Below are 19,940 nucleotides of genomic sequence, written 5' to 3' on the forward strand. Positions count from 1 at the left end.
TAAAAAAAAGAATAAATGTTAAGTAAAACAAGTAAATAAAATTTTAAAATAAATTCAGGAATGAATCCCACTTGATCATGGTGAATAATTCTTTTCATATGCTGTTGAATTCAATTTGCAAGTTCCTTATTGAGAATTTTTGCATCCATATTCATCAGGGATATTGGCCTGTAGTTCTCTTTTTTTTTTGCTGGGTCTCTGTCTGGTTTGGGAATGAAAGGAATGCTGGCTTCATAGAATGAGTCTGGGAGATTCCCTTCCCTTTCTGTTGTTTGTAACAGCTTGAGAAGGGTAGGTATTACCTCTGCTTTAAATGTCTGGTAGAATTCCCCTGGGAAGCCATCTGGTCCTGGACTCTTATGTGTTGGGAGATTTTTGATAACTGATTCATTTTCTTCGCTGGTTATGGGTCTGTTCAAGTTTTCTATTTCTTCTCGTTTGAGTTTTGGAAGTGTGTAAGTGCTTAGGAATTTGTCCATTTCTTCCAGGTTGTCCAGTCTGTTGGCATATAAATTTTCACAGTATTCCCTGATAATTGCTTGTATTTCAGAGGGATTGGTTGTCATAATTCCATTATCATTCATGATTTTATCTATTTGGGTCATCTCCCTTTTCTTTTTGAGAAGCCTGGATAGGGGTTTTTTCAATTTTGTTTAGTTTTTTAAAAAACCAACTCTTGGTTTCATTGATCTGCTCTGCAGTTTTTTTTTAGATTTCATATTGTTTATTTCTGCTGTGGTCTTTATCATTCTTCTGCTGGGTTTTGGGTGTCTTTGCTGTTCTGCTTTTATGTCCTTTAGGTGTGCTGTTAGATTTTGTATTTGGGATTTTTCTTGTTTCTTGAGATAGGCCTGGATTACAGTGTATTTTTTCCTCTCACAACTGCGTTCGCTGCATCGCAAAGGGTTTGGATTGTTCTCTTTTCATTTTTATTTGCTTGCATATATTTTTTAATTTTTTCTCTAATTACATGGTTGACCCATTCATTCCATAGTAAGGTGTTCTTCAACCTCCATGCTTTTGAAGATTTCTCAGACTTTTCCCTGTTTTTGATTTCAAACTTCATAGCATTCTGGTCTGAAAGTGTGCATAGTATGATCTCAATTTTTTTATACTTATTAAGTGCTGTTTTGTGACCAAGTATGTGATTTATTTTGGAGAATGTTCCATGTGCACTCTAGAAGAAAGTATATATTGGTGGGGGGTGAGAGGGAGGGGAGGGTGGGTGTGGGAATTGAGGAGGTCACCTGTTGGGAAGAGCACTGGGTATTGTATGGAAACCATGTTGACAATAAATTTCATATTGAATAAGTAAGTAAATAAATAAAATAATTTAAAGAATGATTATCAGAACAGTTGGAGACAGCCATCTATTTTCTCAAATATAATTTTAAAATTATGTTACTTTTTCCTAGATATTTTAGTAGTGGTAAATTCCAATTTTATTGTTCCTTTTAAAGGGAACCATGTTTTTCTCACATTGCATGAAACTGAGCATAATGGAGATAATCAGGATACTAATTCTGGGAACCATAAAGGGAAATAACAAAGGAAAGCAATGTAGTCCTTCATATTGAGGGCTTAACAGGTCTTCATAGTAAGTCCATGTTATCAGAAAGATGTAATTATGAGGGAGTAGGAACTATAAAGTAGAGGATACAACGGTATACAGAGAAACTATCCAGTAGAAAATTAAGACACCCCTCAACAATAGCAGGAGATACATAGTTGTTGTATAGATGCATATTTCATGGGAGAGAAATATGGTAGGTACATTCCTTCAATGTTTTTGATCTATACACATTTTCAAAAATGAATAGGTATTGTGTGCTCTAGTAACATGTTTTTAAAAATAATGACTGTATTTGTTTTCCTGCTTTAGCAAAACTTGTATATCTATTGGAAAAACTTGAAAAGTAGAGTAAAAGGCAACATTGTGAGCAGAGCCAGCACTGTGCCTTGAACATCACTGAACAGGAAGTCTGGGACAGAGAAACAGTGCTAATCTTGATAAATGGTGGAACAAAGTTTGGGGATATTTATATTGAGGTACACTTGGGACATTCAGAAAGATAATTACACTTGAAAATTGGGTAAATGTCTGTAGGGCCAGAGAGCACTCTGGGCCAGAGATGTGGAATTGATAGAAGTGGATTGGATCAGCCAAGAACATGAAGACTGAGAAGAGAGAGGGCTTGCAATATTACAGAAGTAATATAGCTTAGTCTCTAAAAGTCTAGGTGTTGGAAACTGTGAGTACAGTTGGGTCTAAGTCTCTACTCTGTCCCTCATTATCCCAAGTAAAAACAAACTTATGAGATGGTTATATAACATTCACATCAAGTATAAGAACAGAGAAATTGTGAGTCTGAGAGAATCTTAAAAAGTATATTGTGCGTGAAATAAATGCCCCAATCAGAAGACATAGGATGATAGAGGGCATAAAAAAAAGCAAGACCCATCTATATGCTACTTACAAAACACTCATTTCAGACATAAAGACACCTTCATGTTGAAAGTGAGGGGATGGAGAGGTGCCTGGGTGGTTCAGTTGGTTGAGTATCCGACTTTGTCTCAAGTCACTATCTCACAGTTCGTGAGTTTGGGACCTATGTCGGGCTCTGTGCTGTCAGCTCAGAGCCTGGAGGCTGCCTCAGATTCTGTGTCTCCCTCTCTCTGCCCCTTCCCTGCTCTCTCTCGCTCTCTCTCTCAAAAATAAATAAACATTAAAAATTTTTAAAAAAGAAAGTGAGTGGATGGAGAAAAAAATATGCAAATGGATGTCAAGAGAAAGCTGGGGTAACGATACTTATATTGGACAAAATAGACATTAGAACAAACACTGTAACAAGAGATAAACAAGGAAGGACCCTGTATAATAATAAAGAGGACAATGCAACAAGAAGATATAATAATTGTAAATATTTATGCAGTCAACATAGGAACACCCAAATATATAAAACAATAACAAGCACAAAGGAAATAATCAATAGTAATACAATAATAGTAGGAGACTTTAACATTCCACTTACATCAATGGACAGATCATCCAAACAGAAAATCAACAAAGAAACAGTGGTATTGAATGACACACTGGACCAGATGGACTTAACAGATATATCCAGAACATTTCATCCTAAAGCACCAGAATACATATTCTTTTCAAGCGCACAATGAACACTCTCCAGAATAGATCACATATTAGGCCACAAAATCAGGCTCAACAAATTCAGAGTTTGAAGTCATACCATGCACCTTTACTGACCACAGTGCTATGAAACTAGAAGTCAACCACACACACACACACAAAATCTGGAGGGGTCCTTGGTGGCTCAGTACATTAAGCATCTGACTCTTGATTTCGGCTCAGGTCATGATCTCACAATTTATGGGTTCAATCCCACTTGGGATTCTCTGTCTCTGACTCTCTCTCTCTTAAAAATTAATAAGTAAACATTTTTTTTAAATCTGGAAATACATGGAGGTTAAATTAAATGCTACTTCACAATGAATAGGTCAACCAAGAAATTAAAGAATAAAGAAAAATATTGCAAATGGAAATTAAAGCACAATAGTCCAAAATCATTGTGATGCAACAAAATTGGTCTTAGGAGGTAAGTTTATAGTAATACAGGACTACTTCAAAAAGCAAAAAATAGGGGCGCCTGGGTGGCGCAGTCGGTTAAGTGTCCGACTTCAGCCAGGTCATGATCTCGCGGTCCGTGAGTTCGAGCCCCGCGTCAGGCTCTGGGCTGATGGCTCAGAGCCTGGAGCCTGTTTCCGATTCTGTGTCTCCCTCTCTCTCTGCCCCTCCCCCGTTCATGCTCTGTCTCTCTCTGTCCCAAAAATAAATAAAAACGTTGAAAAAAAAAAAAGCAAAAAATAAATAAACAACCTAATCTTACACCTAAGGGAATTACAAAAGGAACAACAACCAGGGCCTAAATCCAGTGAAAGGAAGGAAATAATAAAGATTAGAGCAGAAATAAATGATATAGACACTAAAAAAACAGTAGGGCATATCAATGAAACAAGGAACTGGTTCTTTGAAAAAAATTAATAAAGTTGATAAACCTCTAGCCAGAATATCAAAAAGAAAAGAGAAAATATCCAAATGAATAAAATCACAAATGAGAAAGGACAAATATCAACCAAAACCACAGAAATACAAACAATTATAAGTGAATATCATGAAAAACTATATCCCAACAAATTGGACAATCTAGAAGAAATGGCTAAATTTTTAGAAACATACAAACTACCAAAACTGTAACATGAAGAAATAGAAAACCAGAACAGACTGAAAATCAGCAAAGAAATTGAATCAGTAATCAAAAAACTCCCAAAAACCAAAAGTCCAGGGCCAGATGGGTTTATAGGCAGTTTCTACCAAACATTGAAAGTAAAGTTAATACTTAATTTTCTCAAACTATTCCAAAAAATAGAAAATGAAGGAAAACTTCCAAATTCATTCTATGAGGCCAGCATTACCTTTATACAAAAACCAGAGGAAGACTCCACTAATAAAGGGAAGTATAGGCCAATATCTCTGATGAACACAGATGCAAAAATTCTCAAAATACTAGCAAAGTGAATCCAATAATACTTTAAGAATATCATTCACCATAATCAAGTGGAATTTATTCATGGGCTACAGGGCTGGTTCAATATTTGCAAATCAATCAACGTACTACACCACATTAATAAAAGAAAGGATAAGAACCATATGATCCCTTCGATAGATGCTGAAAAATCATTTGACAAAATAAGCATTGTTTCCTAATAAAAACCCTCAAGAAATTAGGGATAGAAGGAACATACATACCTTAACATCATAAAAGCTATTTATGAAAGGTCTACAGCTAATACCATCCTCATGGGAAAAACTGAGAGCTTTTCCTCTACAGTCAGAAACAAGTCAGGGATGTCTACTCTCATCACTGTTAATTAACATATTGCTGGAATTTCTAGTCACAGCAGACAACAAAAAGAAATAAAAGACATACAAATCAGCAAGGAAGAAATCAAACTTTGACTACTTGCAGATGACATGATATTTTACATAGAAAACACAAAAGACTCCACCCAAAAACTGCTAGAACTGATAAACGGATTCAGTAAAGTCACGGAATACAAAATGAATGTTGCATTTCTGCACACTAATAATGAAACAGCAGAAAGAGAAACTAAGGGAATCAATCCCATTTACAATTGCACCAAAAAAAAAAAATAGGATACCTAGGAATAAACTTCATCAAAGAGGAGAAAGACCTGTGCAGCATCAGCAACATACCCCATTGATTCAGAAACACTTTTCTGAGAAAAAAATATAACTGTCACATAAATTCTACATATGTGTTTTATGATGTTTTCCAATCTGAGAAATGTTGAGTGATTTAACAAAATAGATACTAACATAGAATAAGACAATTTAGGTCATGTGGTATGTGCATTGCTAGGATCTCTGACATTTTGATGTATTTCCTTGCAGTCTTTTTCTAAGCATATTTAGACTTACCATAGACCAAATTTGTCTCCTCCATACCAAATTAATATGTGGAAACTTAATCCCCCATGGATGGTAATCAGAGTTTGGGTCTTTGGAAAGTGATTATGTCCCGAGGGTGGAGCCCTCATGAATGGGATTGATGCCAGTATAAAAGAGGCCCCAGCATTCTCCCTTGCTCTTTACCTGATATGGAAAGAAAGGAGACTGGCAGTCTGTAAAACATGAAGTGGACCATCTCCAGATACCAAATCTGCCAGGGCCTTGATCTTGGACTTTGCAGCCCCCAGAAATATAAGAAATAAATTTCTGTTATTTAAGCCACCCAGCCTATAGTATTTTTGTTACTACAGCCCAAATGGACTAAAATGACACTTAATGTAATTGTAGTTCTGCTGCACTACCAGTGGTTCTCCAGCATTAGTCCACATCAGAATCTCTCAGGGGAGCATGATAATAACATATGTTTTGGGGGCCAATTGGAAGCGTGTTGATTCACAGAATGTAGGAAGGAGTGCCAAAGTCTACATTGTTAGCAAGAGAGAGAAAACTCTAAAGCAAGCAGTCTGTGACACACTTGAAAATCACACTAAATTTTATTCATGTTTTAATTTGGCATGCCATCCAGACCCTACTAGACTCCTTAAGAAATGCAAATCTTGTGGCTCAGTCGGTTAAGCGGCTGACTTGGGCTCAGGTCATGATCTCACAGCCCGTGAGTTCGAGCCCCGCGTCAGGCTCTGTGCTGACCGCTCAGAGCCTGGAGCCTGTTTCGGATTCTGTGTCTCCCTCTCTCTCTGACCCTCCCCCGTTCATGCTCGCTCTCTCTCTGTCTCAAAAATAAATTAACGTTAAAAAAAAAAATTAAAAAAAAAAAAAAAAAAAAGGGGCGCCTGGGTGGCGCAGTTGGTTAAGCGTCCGACTTCAGCCAGGTCACGATCTCGCGGTCCGTGAGTTCGAGCCCCGCGTCGGGCTCTGGGCTGATGGCTCGGAGCCTGGAGCCTGTTTCCGATGCTGTGTCTCCCTCTCTCTCTGCCCCTCCCCCGTTCATACTCTGTCTCTCTCTGTCCCAAAAATAAATTAAAAAAAAAAAAAAAAAGAAATGCAAATCTTTGCCTCTAGAGAAATGAAATGAATTATTTGATGTTCTTTAGTCAAGAGTCAGAACTGGATCAAGGACTTAAGGATCCCCAGAGTCATAATGTCCATAGTGAACATTTATTCAACATTTACAATATGTCAAACATTGCAACAGGCATTAGGAATATAAAGTTGATAAAGAAACTGTACTTGCTATAAGAATGGCACAATTTTGCAGAGGAGTAACTGATATCACTTTTATTGATTTTTTTAAAAGTTTCTTTATTTTGAGAGAGAGAGGGAGAGACAGAACATGGGAGGGGCAGAGAGAAAGGGAGAGAGAAAATCCCAAGCAGGCTCTGCACTGTCAGCGCAGAGCCCAACATGGGGCTCAAACCCACAAATGTAAGATCATGACCTGTGCCAAAACCAAGAGTGGGAAGCTTAACTGGCAAAACCACACAGGCACCCCTGGATTTTTTTAATCTTACAAAATATTTTAAACTCCTTCATGTAAGAATAAGATCAGGTTTTAGGGGTGTTACTCAGTTTTGATCTAATAAGGTGAAAATCTCTGTAATTTATACACTTCTTGTATGCCTGCTGCCCTAGTGGATGGGTCTGCCCAGAAGTCATCTCTGGCAAGATCATGAAAGGCATAAAAAAGCCAATGCTGTCACCATCTGAAGATTATTATTGAAAGTTCCACTGCTAAAATATATAGAAAGCCAACATAGTCTTTATTATAATTAAGATAATAGAGGTGCCTGGGTGGTTTAGTAGGTTAAGCTTCTGACTCTTGATCTTGGCTTAGGTCATGGTCTCATGGTTCTGGGATCCAACCCTGTGTCAGGCTCCGTGCTGACAGGAGGGGCTTGCTTGGGATTCTCTCTCCCTCTCTGCTCCTCCTCTGCTTTCTCTCTCTTAAAATAAATAAATGAACTTAAAAACAAGATAACAGTGGCTGGATCCAACTGTTCAAGCTATCATTTTATATTATTCATCATTTACTTTATTAATGAAGTCTTATATTCATGTCTTGACCCAGAATTCTCCATCCAAATGGATTCATATCTGAGTTTCTGGAGAGCAGAGGACTTACAAGTAAAACAGAAAAAGCCTATTTTTACTAAAACCTTGGGTTAAGATATTAATTGCTGAAGCATGTTTGTGTGGTACCCACCCTCATAAGGGTAACAGTAGAAATCAGTGGAGTTTTGTTACTTTGAAGACTCCAACACATCAAACACTGTCAACAGAGGGAAAAACATGAGGATGAAATGACAGTAGTGTCTAGAAGAAATGACAGAATCCAGGGAAGGGTGGTACCCACTTTTTAGCTGTCTGAACTTGTCCTTGGCACATATTAGTAATCTCTCAACCCTCCCTGAGTATCTGTGGGGTTCGGGTTTCTGAGAAGGCAGGGGAGTGTGGTAGGGTCCAAGCTAACATAGTTCACGTGTTCAGTACCTCATCTGATCCACTGAGCAGCTCCAGAGGCAAATAGTATTTCCTTTTCATAGGTGATAAGGGTGACCCTTTAAAGTAATGTCATGGTAATAAACACTAGGGCTTATAGTGCTGATTAATAAATTCTAAAAAATAGGGGCACCTGGGTGGCTTAGTCGGTTAGGCGTCCATCTTCAGCTCAGATCATGATCTCATGGTTCATGGGCTCAAGCCCCATGTTGGGTTTTGTGCTGATAGCTCAGAGCCTGGAGCCTGCTTCAGATTCTGCATCTCCCTCTGTCTCTGCCCCTCCCCTACTTGTATTCTGTCTCTCACTGTCTCTCAAAAATAAACATTAAAAACAAATTTTAAAAAAAGAAATTCTAAAAAATAATTTGAAATGCACTTTTTGTTCTTTCAACAAGTTTTTATTAAATGGTAATTTTTAAAAATTTTAATTACTTTGGCACCCCACCCCCAGGGCTTTAACTGGCTCCTGACCCCTCCCCACCTCCACAGAGCCTTGAATGGCATTTTTTTAAAAAGCTGATTAACATATTACTTTAACTATTTTTTATTATATGTAGGGATACCAGTAATACATACAAATTCTGGGAAAGCATGGTTCTGAAAGAGAAAAAAAAGTTTAATCATGTATAATTATGCCATATAAAGATAAACAGTCCCATTTTAGTATATATACTTAATAATCTTTGTTCAATACAAAATACATGATTAAAAAATGAAGCAACAACAAATTTACACATTGATTTGTAACTTTTTCACTTTATTTATTTTAATTTAATTGTAATTTGTTTTTAAATATGAAATTTATCGTCAAATTGGTTTCCATACAACACCCAGTGCTCATCCCAAAAGGTGCCTTCCTCAATACCCATCACCCACCCTCCCCTCCTTCCCACCCACTTTTTCACTTTAAAAAAACATAATGAACTGTACACCTGAAACTAATGTAACATTGTGAGTCAACAATACTAAAATAAATAAATAATGAACATCTTTCTATTCAAATGTGTGAAACACCTCTGCTGACAAAGCTCTGTTGATTAGAATGCAATATTCAAATAGAAGCTGGCAATACTAAAAGTTTTGAAGCAACTGAGTTAGCAAAATTACATCAAGAAAAGGCAAAGAAACAGAAAACAAGCTTGAAAAGTATTATTTCCAGAGAAAATCTCAGTTTTTAAGGCATAAAGGAAAACTCAACGTGGTTTTAATGATGAGGGTAGTCCCCACTAAGGCCATGTGGACTATACCTTAACTTCATTTACCTGAATTTAACTCTTTCATCTCTTCCACGAACCATTGTATATCATCTACATCTCCATCTATGATTTTTTTTTAATGTCTACTTATTTTTGAGAGAGAGACAGAGTGCGGATGGGGGGGGGCTGGCAGAGAGAGAGGGAGACACAAAATCCAAAGCAAGCTGCAGGCTCTGAGCTGTCAGCATACAGCCCCACGCGGGGCTCAAACCCAGGAACTGTGAGATCATGACCTGAGATGAAATCGAATGCTTAACCCACTTAACCACCCAGGTGCCCCTCCATCTATGATGTTAATGTAACTGACAAGACTCTTGCGCACCCCTCTTCTAAGATCCTGGGATAGTGGAGTCTAACTCCATTGTTGACTTCTGGCTCTTGGCCTTCATTCCCTCCCGTAAGAGGAGCTTCCTCTCCATTCTGCAGAGAGACCTGCTCACCCTCCCTTTCTTCCCTTTTCCTTTTTTCCTGGAGGATATTTTCCATGTTGAAATCCCTCCCCCTGTCCCGCCCATTTATTCCCTTTAGACTCCATTACTTCTAGAAGACAATAGGAAAGCAAAAGGACTGAAAGCTTGGTGGAAATCTCCGCCCTGGGACAGAGGCCTTACTAGGCACCTTTCAAGATTCTGATATCAAGATTTTTTTTTTTAATTCTATTTTTTTTCACCTGAGAGGACTCTTTCGCCCTCTAGTGGGGAATCCAGTCACAGCCTCCTCTCTTCCACTGGCTCCTCTCTCCTTCCTCCTCTGAAGCTTGCCATTTTTCCTGTAGATCCTTCCTCAGGACTACTGCAGGCACCAAAAAGGAAGACCTGGAGGGAGGAGGGGCTCAGAAAGGGTGCGTTCCCATCTCCACCACACTTAGTCGCATGCACCAGTGCTTATCCTTGCAGTCTCCTCCCCCTCCACCTATGCATTCTCACTGGAAGGTGTGCAGCCCTGACTCTCTGACCCTCAGGCTTGCAGAGGGATGGGGTGAGGGGAACCTGTGCTGCTGCAGCCAAAAGCAAGCTGCAGACCCATCACCCACCCCTCGTCTCCCAGCACTTTGTATCCTAACTTTGTCACTCCTTATCCATCCTGTTTCTCCAAAGCCACCCTCTGCCCTGGTACTCCTGGTCTTTTAAATACCCACAATGGTGCAAGAGGGGGCACTACTTAAAATAGAACTTTTGCGTTCCATGTCTCTCTATTGCCTTCTCCTGTGATTTGTTTCCACACCCTTACTACCAAAATGTTTTGCACCAAAATCAGCATGGGACACAGGGAGCGAGGCTTGTAGAAGTTAAAGCTTTCCAGAGTATACCCATATATCCATATTCATATGCTGCTTGTCCCCAAGACCAACCACAATGTAGTTTCGGTAAAAAGGGGGTGTCAAAAATGAGGATTGACCCAGTTGGGGGTTCTGCGCTCAGCTGCCAGCCATTGCAGGACCAGAGTTACACCAGCCTGTTCCAGTAGGAACACAAACCTACAGCGTTCCTCAATAGTTGCTTTGCCCTTATTCCTTGACTTGAAGTTTTTCCTCTTCTGCAGCAGGAATTATTACTCAGAGGATACAAAAGAAAAAGGGACTTGGGCCCAGATAGACTCCAGTCATGTGACAGCCATGTCACAGAGGAGTATAGGTAGGGCAGCAGGAACCTTCATCCCCTACTCCATCACCCTGGATATGGAATGTCTCTTTTTCCACCTTGGCATTTCGGGAAATAAGATACAGTCTTTGGCTTTTCTGATCGTCAATGAGAAGCAGCACTTCCTCTTGGAGTTACTGTCCATTTGCAATTCTTATGGAATTAGCTCTTTCTCTTGTTTCTCCTGCCCCCAAACTGTTCCTTCTCTAGGCCTCGTCTCATCATTGTCATTATTTTCCCCCTGAGGTCCTTGCTTTCACCTAAATAGGCATAAAGTTAGGTATCAGGAAAGGAGGCTGGCAGTGGAAAGTGGAACACTAACTTTCTTTTACATACTTTCTATTCCATTTTTTAAACTTAAAATGCTTTGTTTTTACATTAAAGAAATACAACAGTTACATTTTGGAAGGGAAAATAATGAGTATCCCAAGATTTCTCTTTTCACAGTAGTGCCTTGCTATTTGCCTAAATTAACATATAAACAATAGAAAATATTTTCCATCAGTTACAAAGCAAGGGGAAAATTTTAAAACATGCTGAATGTTCACAATGTTTAAGACATACTCTTTGGGGAGAAAAGTAATTTATGATAAAAAATAAAATGTTCTATTAAATAAGAAATCCTTCATAACTTGGTCATGTTTATATTTGTCAATTAGAAAATGTTCTAATAACGCTTCTTGAATATATTTTTTTTAATACAGGCTATTAGTTTGGAAATTTTAAACCTAAATTTTTCTAAAACAAATCAACACTTTATATGTTCAGTAAATTAGTCCCAGTAGAGCCTAACTGTCTTATTTTTGTCCCATTTTAGAGAAACACAAATAATGGTTTCATAAATAATTGTTTCAGTTATGTTCTGTTAGAAGGATGTAGCCTGCTAGGCCTCTCACCTCTGGCTTCCTTACCTCCAGGGAGCTCAGAAAGAGCCTAGCTTAGCCTTGCTGCAGGGTTGCTGCCTGCCTTCCCATCCCCATCATGATGGCCCCCTGGCCAAGCTTAGGCCAGGGTTTAAGAAACTCTCACCCACTCAGGCCACAAGGGAGTGGCAGGAAATATTCAAATCACTGAATAGGAAAAATATGCAGCCAAGAATCCTTTATCCAGCAAGGGTGTCATTTAGAATGGAAGGAGAGATAAAGGCTTTCCCAGACAAACAAAAGCTAAAGGAGTTCCTGACCACTAAACCAGCCCTTCCAGAGATCCTAAAGGGTACACTGAGAGTAGAAACAGCAAAACTACAGAGACCAGAGATAACACCACAAGTACAAAACCTACAGATAACACAATGACACTAAATCCGTATCTTTCAATGATCATTCTGAATGTAAATGGACTAAATTCCCCAATCAAAGGCATACACTATCAGAATGGATTAAAAAAGAAAAACAATATCCGTCTATATGCTGCCTACAAGAGACTCATTTTAGATCTGAAGGGATGGAGAACCATCTATCATGCTATGGGATGTCAAAAGGAAGCCAGAGTAGCCATACTTATATCAGACAAACTAGATTTTTCTTAATGTTTATTTTATTTTTGAGAGATCCAGAGTACAAACAGGGGGAGAGGCAGAAAGAGAGAGAGACACAGAATCCAAAGCAGGATCCAGGCTCTGAATTGTTAGCACAGAGCACGATACAGAGCTCAAACCCATAAGCCATGAGATCATGACCTGACCCAAAGTCATATGCTTAACCAACTGAGCCAACCAGGCACCCCCAGATAAACTAGATTTTAAAACAAAGACTAACAAGAATTGAAGAAGGGCATTATATCATAATTAAGGGGTCTAACCATCAAGAAGAGCTAACAGTTGTAAATATTTATGCCCCCAGCAAGGAAACACAAATATATAAATCAATTAATCACAAAAATAAATAAATGTATAGATAGCAATACTGTGCTTGTAGGGGAATTTAATACTTCACTTGCCGCAATGGACAGATCATCTAGGCAGAAAATCAGTAAGGAAACGATGGTTCTGAATGACACATTGGACTGGATGGACTTAACAGATATATTCAGATCCTTTCATCCAAAAACAGAAGACACATTCTTCGTGAGTGCCACGGAACATTCTCCAAAATAGATCACGTGGGGGGGGGTCACAAAACAGCGCTCAAAAAATATAAAGGAATTGAGATCATTCCATGCATATTTTCAGATCACAACGCTTTGGAAACTTGAAATCAATTGCAAGAAAAAAAAATGGAAAGCCTCTAAGTACATGAAAGTTAAAGAACATCCTACTAAAGAATGAATGGGTTCACCAGGAAATTTAAGAAGAACTTATAAAAGATATGGAAGCAAATGAAAATGAGAACATGACAGTCCAAACCCTTTGGGAGGCAGCAAAGGCAGTCCTAAGAGGGAAATGCATCACAATCTAGGCCTATATCAAGAAGCAAGAAAAATCTCAAATACAGAATCTAACCTCACACCTAAAGGAGCTAGAGACAGAGCAGCAAAGAAACTCCAAAGCCAGCAGAAGAAGAGAAATAAAGATTAGAGCAAAAATAAACAATATAGAATCTCCCCCCACCAAAACAAAAACAAAAACAAAAACAAAAAAAAAACACACACAAAAAAAACAGAACACATCAATGTCCCTAAGATCTCGATTTTTGAAAGAATAAACAGAATTGATAAACCCCTAGACAGACATCTCAAAAAGAAAAGAAAGAGGATACAAATAGATAAAATCACAAATGAAAGACGAGAGATTACAAACAACACCACAGAAATACAAACATTAGATAACACTATGAAAAAGTATATTCCAACAAACTGGACATCTGGAAGAAATGGACAAATTCCTAGATATCCACACACTACCAAGAGTCAAATGGGAAGAAACAGACCCATAACCAGTGAAGAAAATGAACTGGTTATCAAAAATCTCCCAACAAATAGGAGTCCTGGGTCAGATGGCATTCCAGGGGAATTCTACCAGACATTTAAAGCAGAGCTACTACCTATTCTTCTCAAGCTGTTATAAAACTAGAAACAAAAGGAAACCTTCCAAACCCATTCTATGAAGTCAGCATTACCTTGATTCCCAAACCAAAGACTCCACTAAAAACGAGAATTACAGGCCAATATCCCTAACGAACATGGATGCAAAAATTCTCAATAATATACTAGCAAATCAAATTCAACAGTATGTTAAAAGAATTATTAACCATGATCAAGTGGGATTCATTCCTGGGCTGCAGAGCTGGTTCAATATTGGCAAATCAATCAATGTGATACATCATATTAAAAGAAAGATAAGAACCATATAACCCTGTCAAAGGATGTTGAAAAAGCATTTGACAAGATACAGTACACTTTCTTTGTTTATATATATGAAATTTATTGACAAATTGGTTTCCATACAACACCCAGTGCTCATCCCAAAAGGTGCCCTCCTCAATACCCATCACCCACCCTCTCCTCCCTCCCACCCCCCATCAACCCTCAGTTTGTTCTCAGTTTTTAAAAGTCTCTTATGCTTTGGCTGTCTCCCACTCTAACCTCTTTTTTTTTTCCTTGCCCTCCCCCATGGGTTCCTGTTAAGTTTCTCAGGATCCACATAAGAGTGAAAATATATGGTATCTGTCTTTCTCTGTATGGCTTATTTCACTTAGCATCACACTCTCCAGTTCCATCCACTTTGCTACAAAAGGCCATATTTCATTTTTTCTCATTGCCACGTAGTACTGCATTGTGTATATAAACCACAATTTCTTTATCCATTCATCAGTTGATGGACATTTAGGCTCTTTCCATAATTTGGCTATTGTTGAGAGTGCTGCTATGAACATTGAGGTACAAGTGCCCCTATGCATCAGTACTCCTGTATCCCTTGGGTAAATTCCTAGCAGTGTTATTGCTGGGTCATAGGGTAGGTCTATTTTTAATTTTCTGAGGAACCTCCACACTGCTTTCCAGAGTGGCTGCACCAGTTTGCATTCTCACCAACAGTGCAAGAGGGTTCCCGTTTCTCCACATCCTCGCCAGCACCTATAGACTCCTGATTTGTTCATTTTGGCCACTCTGACTGGCGTGAGGTGATACCTGAGTGTGGTTTTGATTTGTATTTCCCTGATAAGGAGCGACGCTGAACATCTTTTCCTGTGCCTGTTGGCCATCCGGATGTCTTCTTTAGAGAAGTGACTATTCATGTTTTCTGCCCATTTCTTCACTGGGTTATGTGTTTTTCGGGTGTGGAGTTTGGTGAGCTCTTTATAGATTTTGGATACTAGCCCTTTGTCTGATATGTCATTTGCAAATATCTTTTCCCATTCCGTTGGTTGCCTTTTAGTTTTGTTGGTTGTTTCCTTTGCTGTGCAGAAGCTTTTTATCTTCATAAGGTCCCAGAAATTCATTTTTGCTTTTAATTCCCTTGCCTTTGGGGATGTGTCGAGTAAGAGATTGCTACGGCTGAGGTCAGAGAGGTCTTTTCCTGCTTTCTCCTCTAAGGTTTTGATGGTTTCCTGTCTCACATTCAGGTCCTTTATCCATTTTGAGTTTATTTTTGTGAATGATGTGAGAAAGTGGTCTAGTTTCAACCTTCTGCATGTTGCTGTCCAGTTCTCCCAGCACCATTTGTTAAAGAGACTGTCTTTTTTCCATTGGATGTTCTTTCCTGCTTTGTCAAAGATGAGTTGGCCATACTTTTGTGGGTCTAGTTCTGGGGTTTCTATTCTATTCCATTGGTCTATGTGTCTGTTTTTGTGCCAATACCATGCTGTCTTGATGATTACAGCTTTGTAGTAGAGGCTAAAGCCTGGGATTGTGATGCCTCCTTCTTTGGTCTTATTCTTCAAAATTACTTTGGTTATTCGGGCCTTTTGTGGTTCCATATGAATTTTAGGATTGCTTGTTCTAGTTTCGAGAAGAATGCTGGGGCAATTTTGATTGGGATTGCATTGAATGTGTAGGTAGCTTTGGGTAGTATTGACATTTTGACAATATTTATTCTTCCAATCCATGAGCAGTGAATGTCTTTCCATTTCTTTTTTTTTTTTCAACGTTTATTTATTTTTGGGACAGAGAGAGACAGAGCATGAACGGGGGAGGGGCAGAGAGAGAGGGAGACAACAGAATCAGAAACAGGCTCCAGGCTCTGAGCCATCAGCCCAGAGCCCGACGCGGGGCCCGAACTCACGGACCGCAAGATCGTGACCTGGCTGAAGTCGGACGCTTAACCGACTGCGCCACCAAGGCGCCCCTCTTTCCATTTCTTTAAATCTTCTTCAATTACCTTCATAAGCTTTCTATAGTTTTCAGCATACAGATCCTTTACATCTTTGGTTAGATTTATTCCTAGGTATTTTATGCTTCTTGGTGCAATTGTGAATGAGATCAGTTTCTTTATTTGTCTTTCTGTTGCTTCATTGTTAGTGTATAAGAATGCAACTGATTTCTGTACATTGATTTTGTATCCTGCAACTTTCCTGAATTCATGTATCAGTTCTAGCAGACTTTTGGTGGAGTCTATCGGATTTTCCATGTATAATATCATGTCATCTGCAAAAAGTGTAAGCTTGATTTACTCTTTGCCAATTTTGATGCCTTTGATTTCTTTTGTTGTCTGATTGCTGATGCTAGAACTTCCAACACTATGTTAAACAACAGCGGTGAGAGTGGACATCCCTGTCGTGTTCCTGATCTCAGGGAAGAAGCTCTCAGTTTTTCCCCGTTGAGGATGATGTTAGCTGTGGGCTTTTCATAAATGGCTTTTATAGTCTTTAAGTATGTTCCTTCTATCCCGACTTTCTCAAGGGTTTTTATTAAGAAAGGGTGCTGGATTTTGTCAAACGCCTTTTCTGCATCGATTGACAGGATCATATGGTTCTTCTCTTTTTTGTTGTTAATGTGATGTATCACGTTGATTGATTTGTGAATGTTGAACCAGCCCTGCATCCCAGGAATGAATCCCACTTGATCCTGGCGAATAATTCTTTTTATATGCCATTGAATTCGATTTGCTAGTATCTTATTGAGAATTTTTGCATCCATATTCATCAGGGTTATTGGCCTGTAGTTCTCTTTTTTTACTGGGTCTCTGTCTTGTTTAGGAATCAAAGTAATACTGGCTTCATAGAATGAGTCTGGAAGTTTTCCTTCCCTTTCTATTTCTTGGAATATCTTGAGAAGGATAGGTATTTTCTCTGCTTTAAACGTCTGGTAGAACTCCACTGGGAAGCCATCTGGTCCTGGATTCTTATTTGTTGGGAGATTTTTGATAACCGATTCAATTTCTTCACTGGTTATGGGTCTGTTCAAGCTTTCTATTTCCTCCTGATTGAGTTTTGGAAGAGTGTGGGTGTTCAGGAATTTGTCCATTTCTTCCAGGTTTTCCAGTTTGTTGGCATATACTTTTTCATAGTATTCCCTGATAATTGTTTGTATCTCTGAGGGATTGGTTGTAATAATTCCATTTTCATTCATGATTTTATCTATGTGGGTCATCTCCCTTTTCTTTTTGAGAAGCCTGGCTAGAGGTTTGTCAATTTTGTTTATTTTTTCAAAAAACCAACTCTTGGTTTCGTTGATCTGCTCTGCAGTTTTTTTAGATTCTATATTGTTTATTTCTGCTCTGATCTTTATTATTTCTCTTCTTCTGCTGGGTTTAGGCTGCCTTTGCTGTTCTGCTTCTAGTTCCTTTAAGTGTGCTGTTAGATTTTGTATTTGGGATTTTTCTTGTTTCTTGAGATGGGCGTGGATTACAATGTATTTTCCTCTCAGGACTGCCTTCGCGGCGTCCCAAAGCATTTGGATTGTTGTATTTTCATTTTCGTTTGTTTCCATATATTTTTTAATTTCTTCTCTAATTGCCTGGTTGACCCACTCGTTCGTTAACAGGGTGTTCTTTAACCTCCATGCTTTTGGAGGTTTTCCAGACTTTTTTCTGTGGTTGATTTCAAGCTTCATAGCATTGTGGTCTGAAAGCGTGCATGGTATAATTTCAATTCTGGTAAACTTATGAAGGGCTGTTTTGTGGCCCAGTATATGATCTATCATGGAGAATGTTCCATGTGCACTCGAGTAGAAAGTATATTCTGTTGCTTTGGGATGCAGAGTTCTAAATAGATCTGTCAAGTCCATCTGATCCAATGTCTCATTCAGGGCCCTTGTGTCTTTATTGACCGTGTGTCTAGATGATCTATCCATTTCTGTAAGTGGGGTGTTAAAGTCCCCTGCAATTACCACATTCTTATCAATAAGGTTGCTTATGATTATGAGTAATTGTTTTATATATTTGGGGGCTCCGGTATTCGGTGCATAGACATTGATAATTGTTAGCTCTTCCTGGTGGATAGACCCTGTAACTATTATATAATGTCCTTCTTCATCTCTTGTTACAGCCTTTAATTTAAAGTCTAGTTTGTCTGATATAAGTATGGCTACTCCAGCTTTCTTTTGGCTTCCAGTAGCATGATAAATAGTTCTCCATCCCCTCACTCTCAATCTAAAGGTGTCCTCAGGTCTAAAATGAGTCTCTTGTAGACAGCAAATAGATGGGTCTTGTTTTTTTATCCATTCTGATACCCTATGTCTTTTGGTTGGCGCATTTAATCCATTTACATTCAGTGTTATTATAGAAAGATACGGGTTTAGAGTCATTGTGATGTCTGTATGTTTTATGCTTATAGCGATGTCTCTGGTACATTGTGTCACAGGGTCCCCCTTAGGATCTCTTGTAGGGCTGGTTTAGTGGTGACAAATTCCTTCATTTTTTGTTTGTTTGGGAAGACCTTTATCTCTCCTTCTATTCTAAATGACAGACTTGCTGGATAAAGGATTCTCGGCTGCATATTTATTCTGTCTAGCACACTGAAAATCTCGTGCCAATTCTTTCTGGCCTGCCAACTTTCAAAAGAGAGATCTGTCACGAATCTTATAGGTCTCCCTTTATATGTGAGGGCACGTTTACCCCTTGCTGCTTTCAGAATTTTCTCTTTATCCTTGTATTTTGCCAGTTTCACTATGATATGTCCTGCAGAGATCGATTCAAGTTACGTCTGAAGGGAGTTCTCTGTGCCTCTTGGATTTCAATGCCTTTTTCCTTCCCCAGTTCAGGGAAGTTCTCAGCTATGATTTCTTCAAGTACCCCTTCAGCACCTTTCCCTCTCTCTTCCTCCTCTGGGATACCAATTATGCGTATATTACTTCTTTTTAGTGTATCACTTAGTTCTCTAATTTTCCCCTCATACTCCTGGATTTTTTTATCTCTCTTTTTCTCAGCTTCCTCTTTTTCCATAACTTTATCTTCTAGTTCACCTATTCTCTCCTCTGCCTCTTCAATCCGAGCCGTGGTGGTTTCCATTTTGTTATGCATTTCGTTTAAAGTGTTTTTCAGCTCCTCGTGACTGTTCCTTAGTCCCTTGATCTCTGTAGCAAGAGATTCTCTGCTGTCCTCTATACTGTTTTCAAGCCCAGCAATTAATTTTATGACTATTATTCTAAATTCACTTTGTGTTATATTATTTAAATCCTTTTTGATCAGCTCATTAGCTGTTGTTATTTTCTGGAGATTCTTCTGAGGGGAGTTCTTCCGCTTGGTCATTTTGGATAGTCCCTTGCGTGGTGAGGACCTGCAGGGCACTTCTCCTGTGCTGTGGTGTATAACTGGAGTTGATGGGCGGAGCCACAGTCAGACCTGATGTCTGTCCCCAGCCCACCGCTGGGGCCACAGTCAGACTGGTGTGTGCCTTCTCTTCCCCTCTCCTAGGGGCGGGATTCACTGTGGGGAGGCGTGGCCTGTCTGGGCTACTTGCACCCTGCCAGGCTTGTGATGCTGGGGATCTGGCGTATTAGCTGGGGTGGGTAGGCAAGGTGCACAGGGGCAGGAGAGGCAGGCTTAGCTCGCTTCTCCTTAGCTGATCCACTTCAGGAGGGGCCCTGTGGCAGCAGGAGGGAGTCAGATCCGCTGCTGGAGGTTTGGCTCCACAGAAGCGCAGAGTTGGGTGTTTGCAGGGAGCG

Source organism: Prionailurus bengalensis, chromosome X, assembly GCF_016509475.1.
Source record: "Prionailurus bengalensis isolate Pbe53 chromosome X, Fcat_Pben_1.1_paternal_pri, whole genome shotgun sequence".
NCBI classification, from domain to species: Eukaryota; Metazoa; Chordata; class Mammalia; order Carnivora; family Felidae; genus Prionailurus; species Prionailurus bengalensis.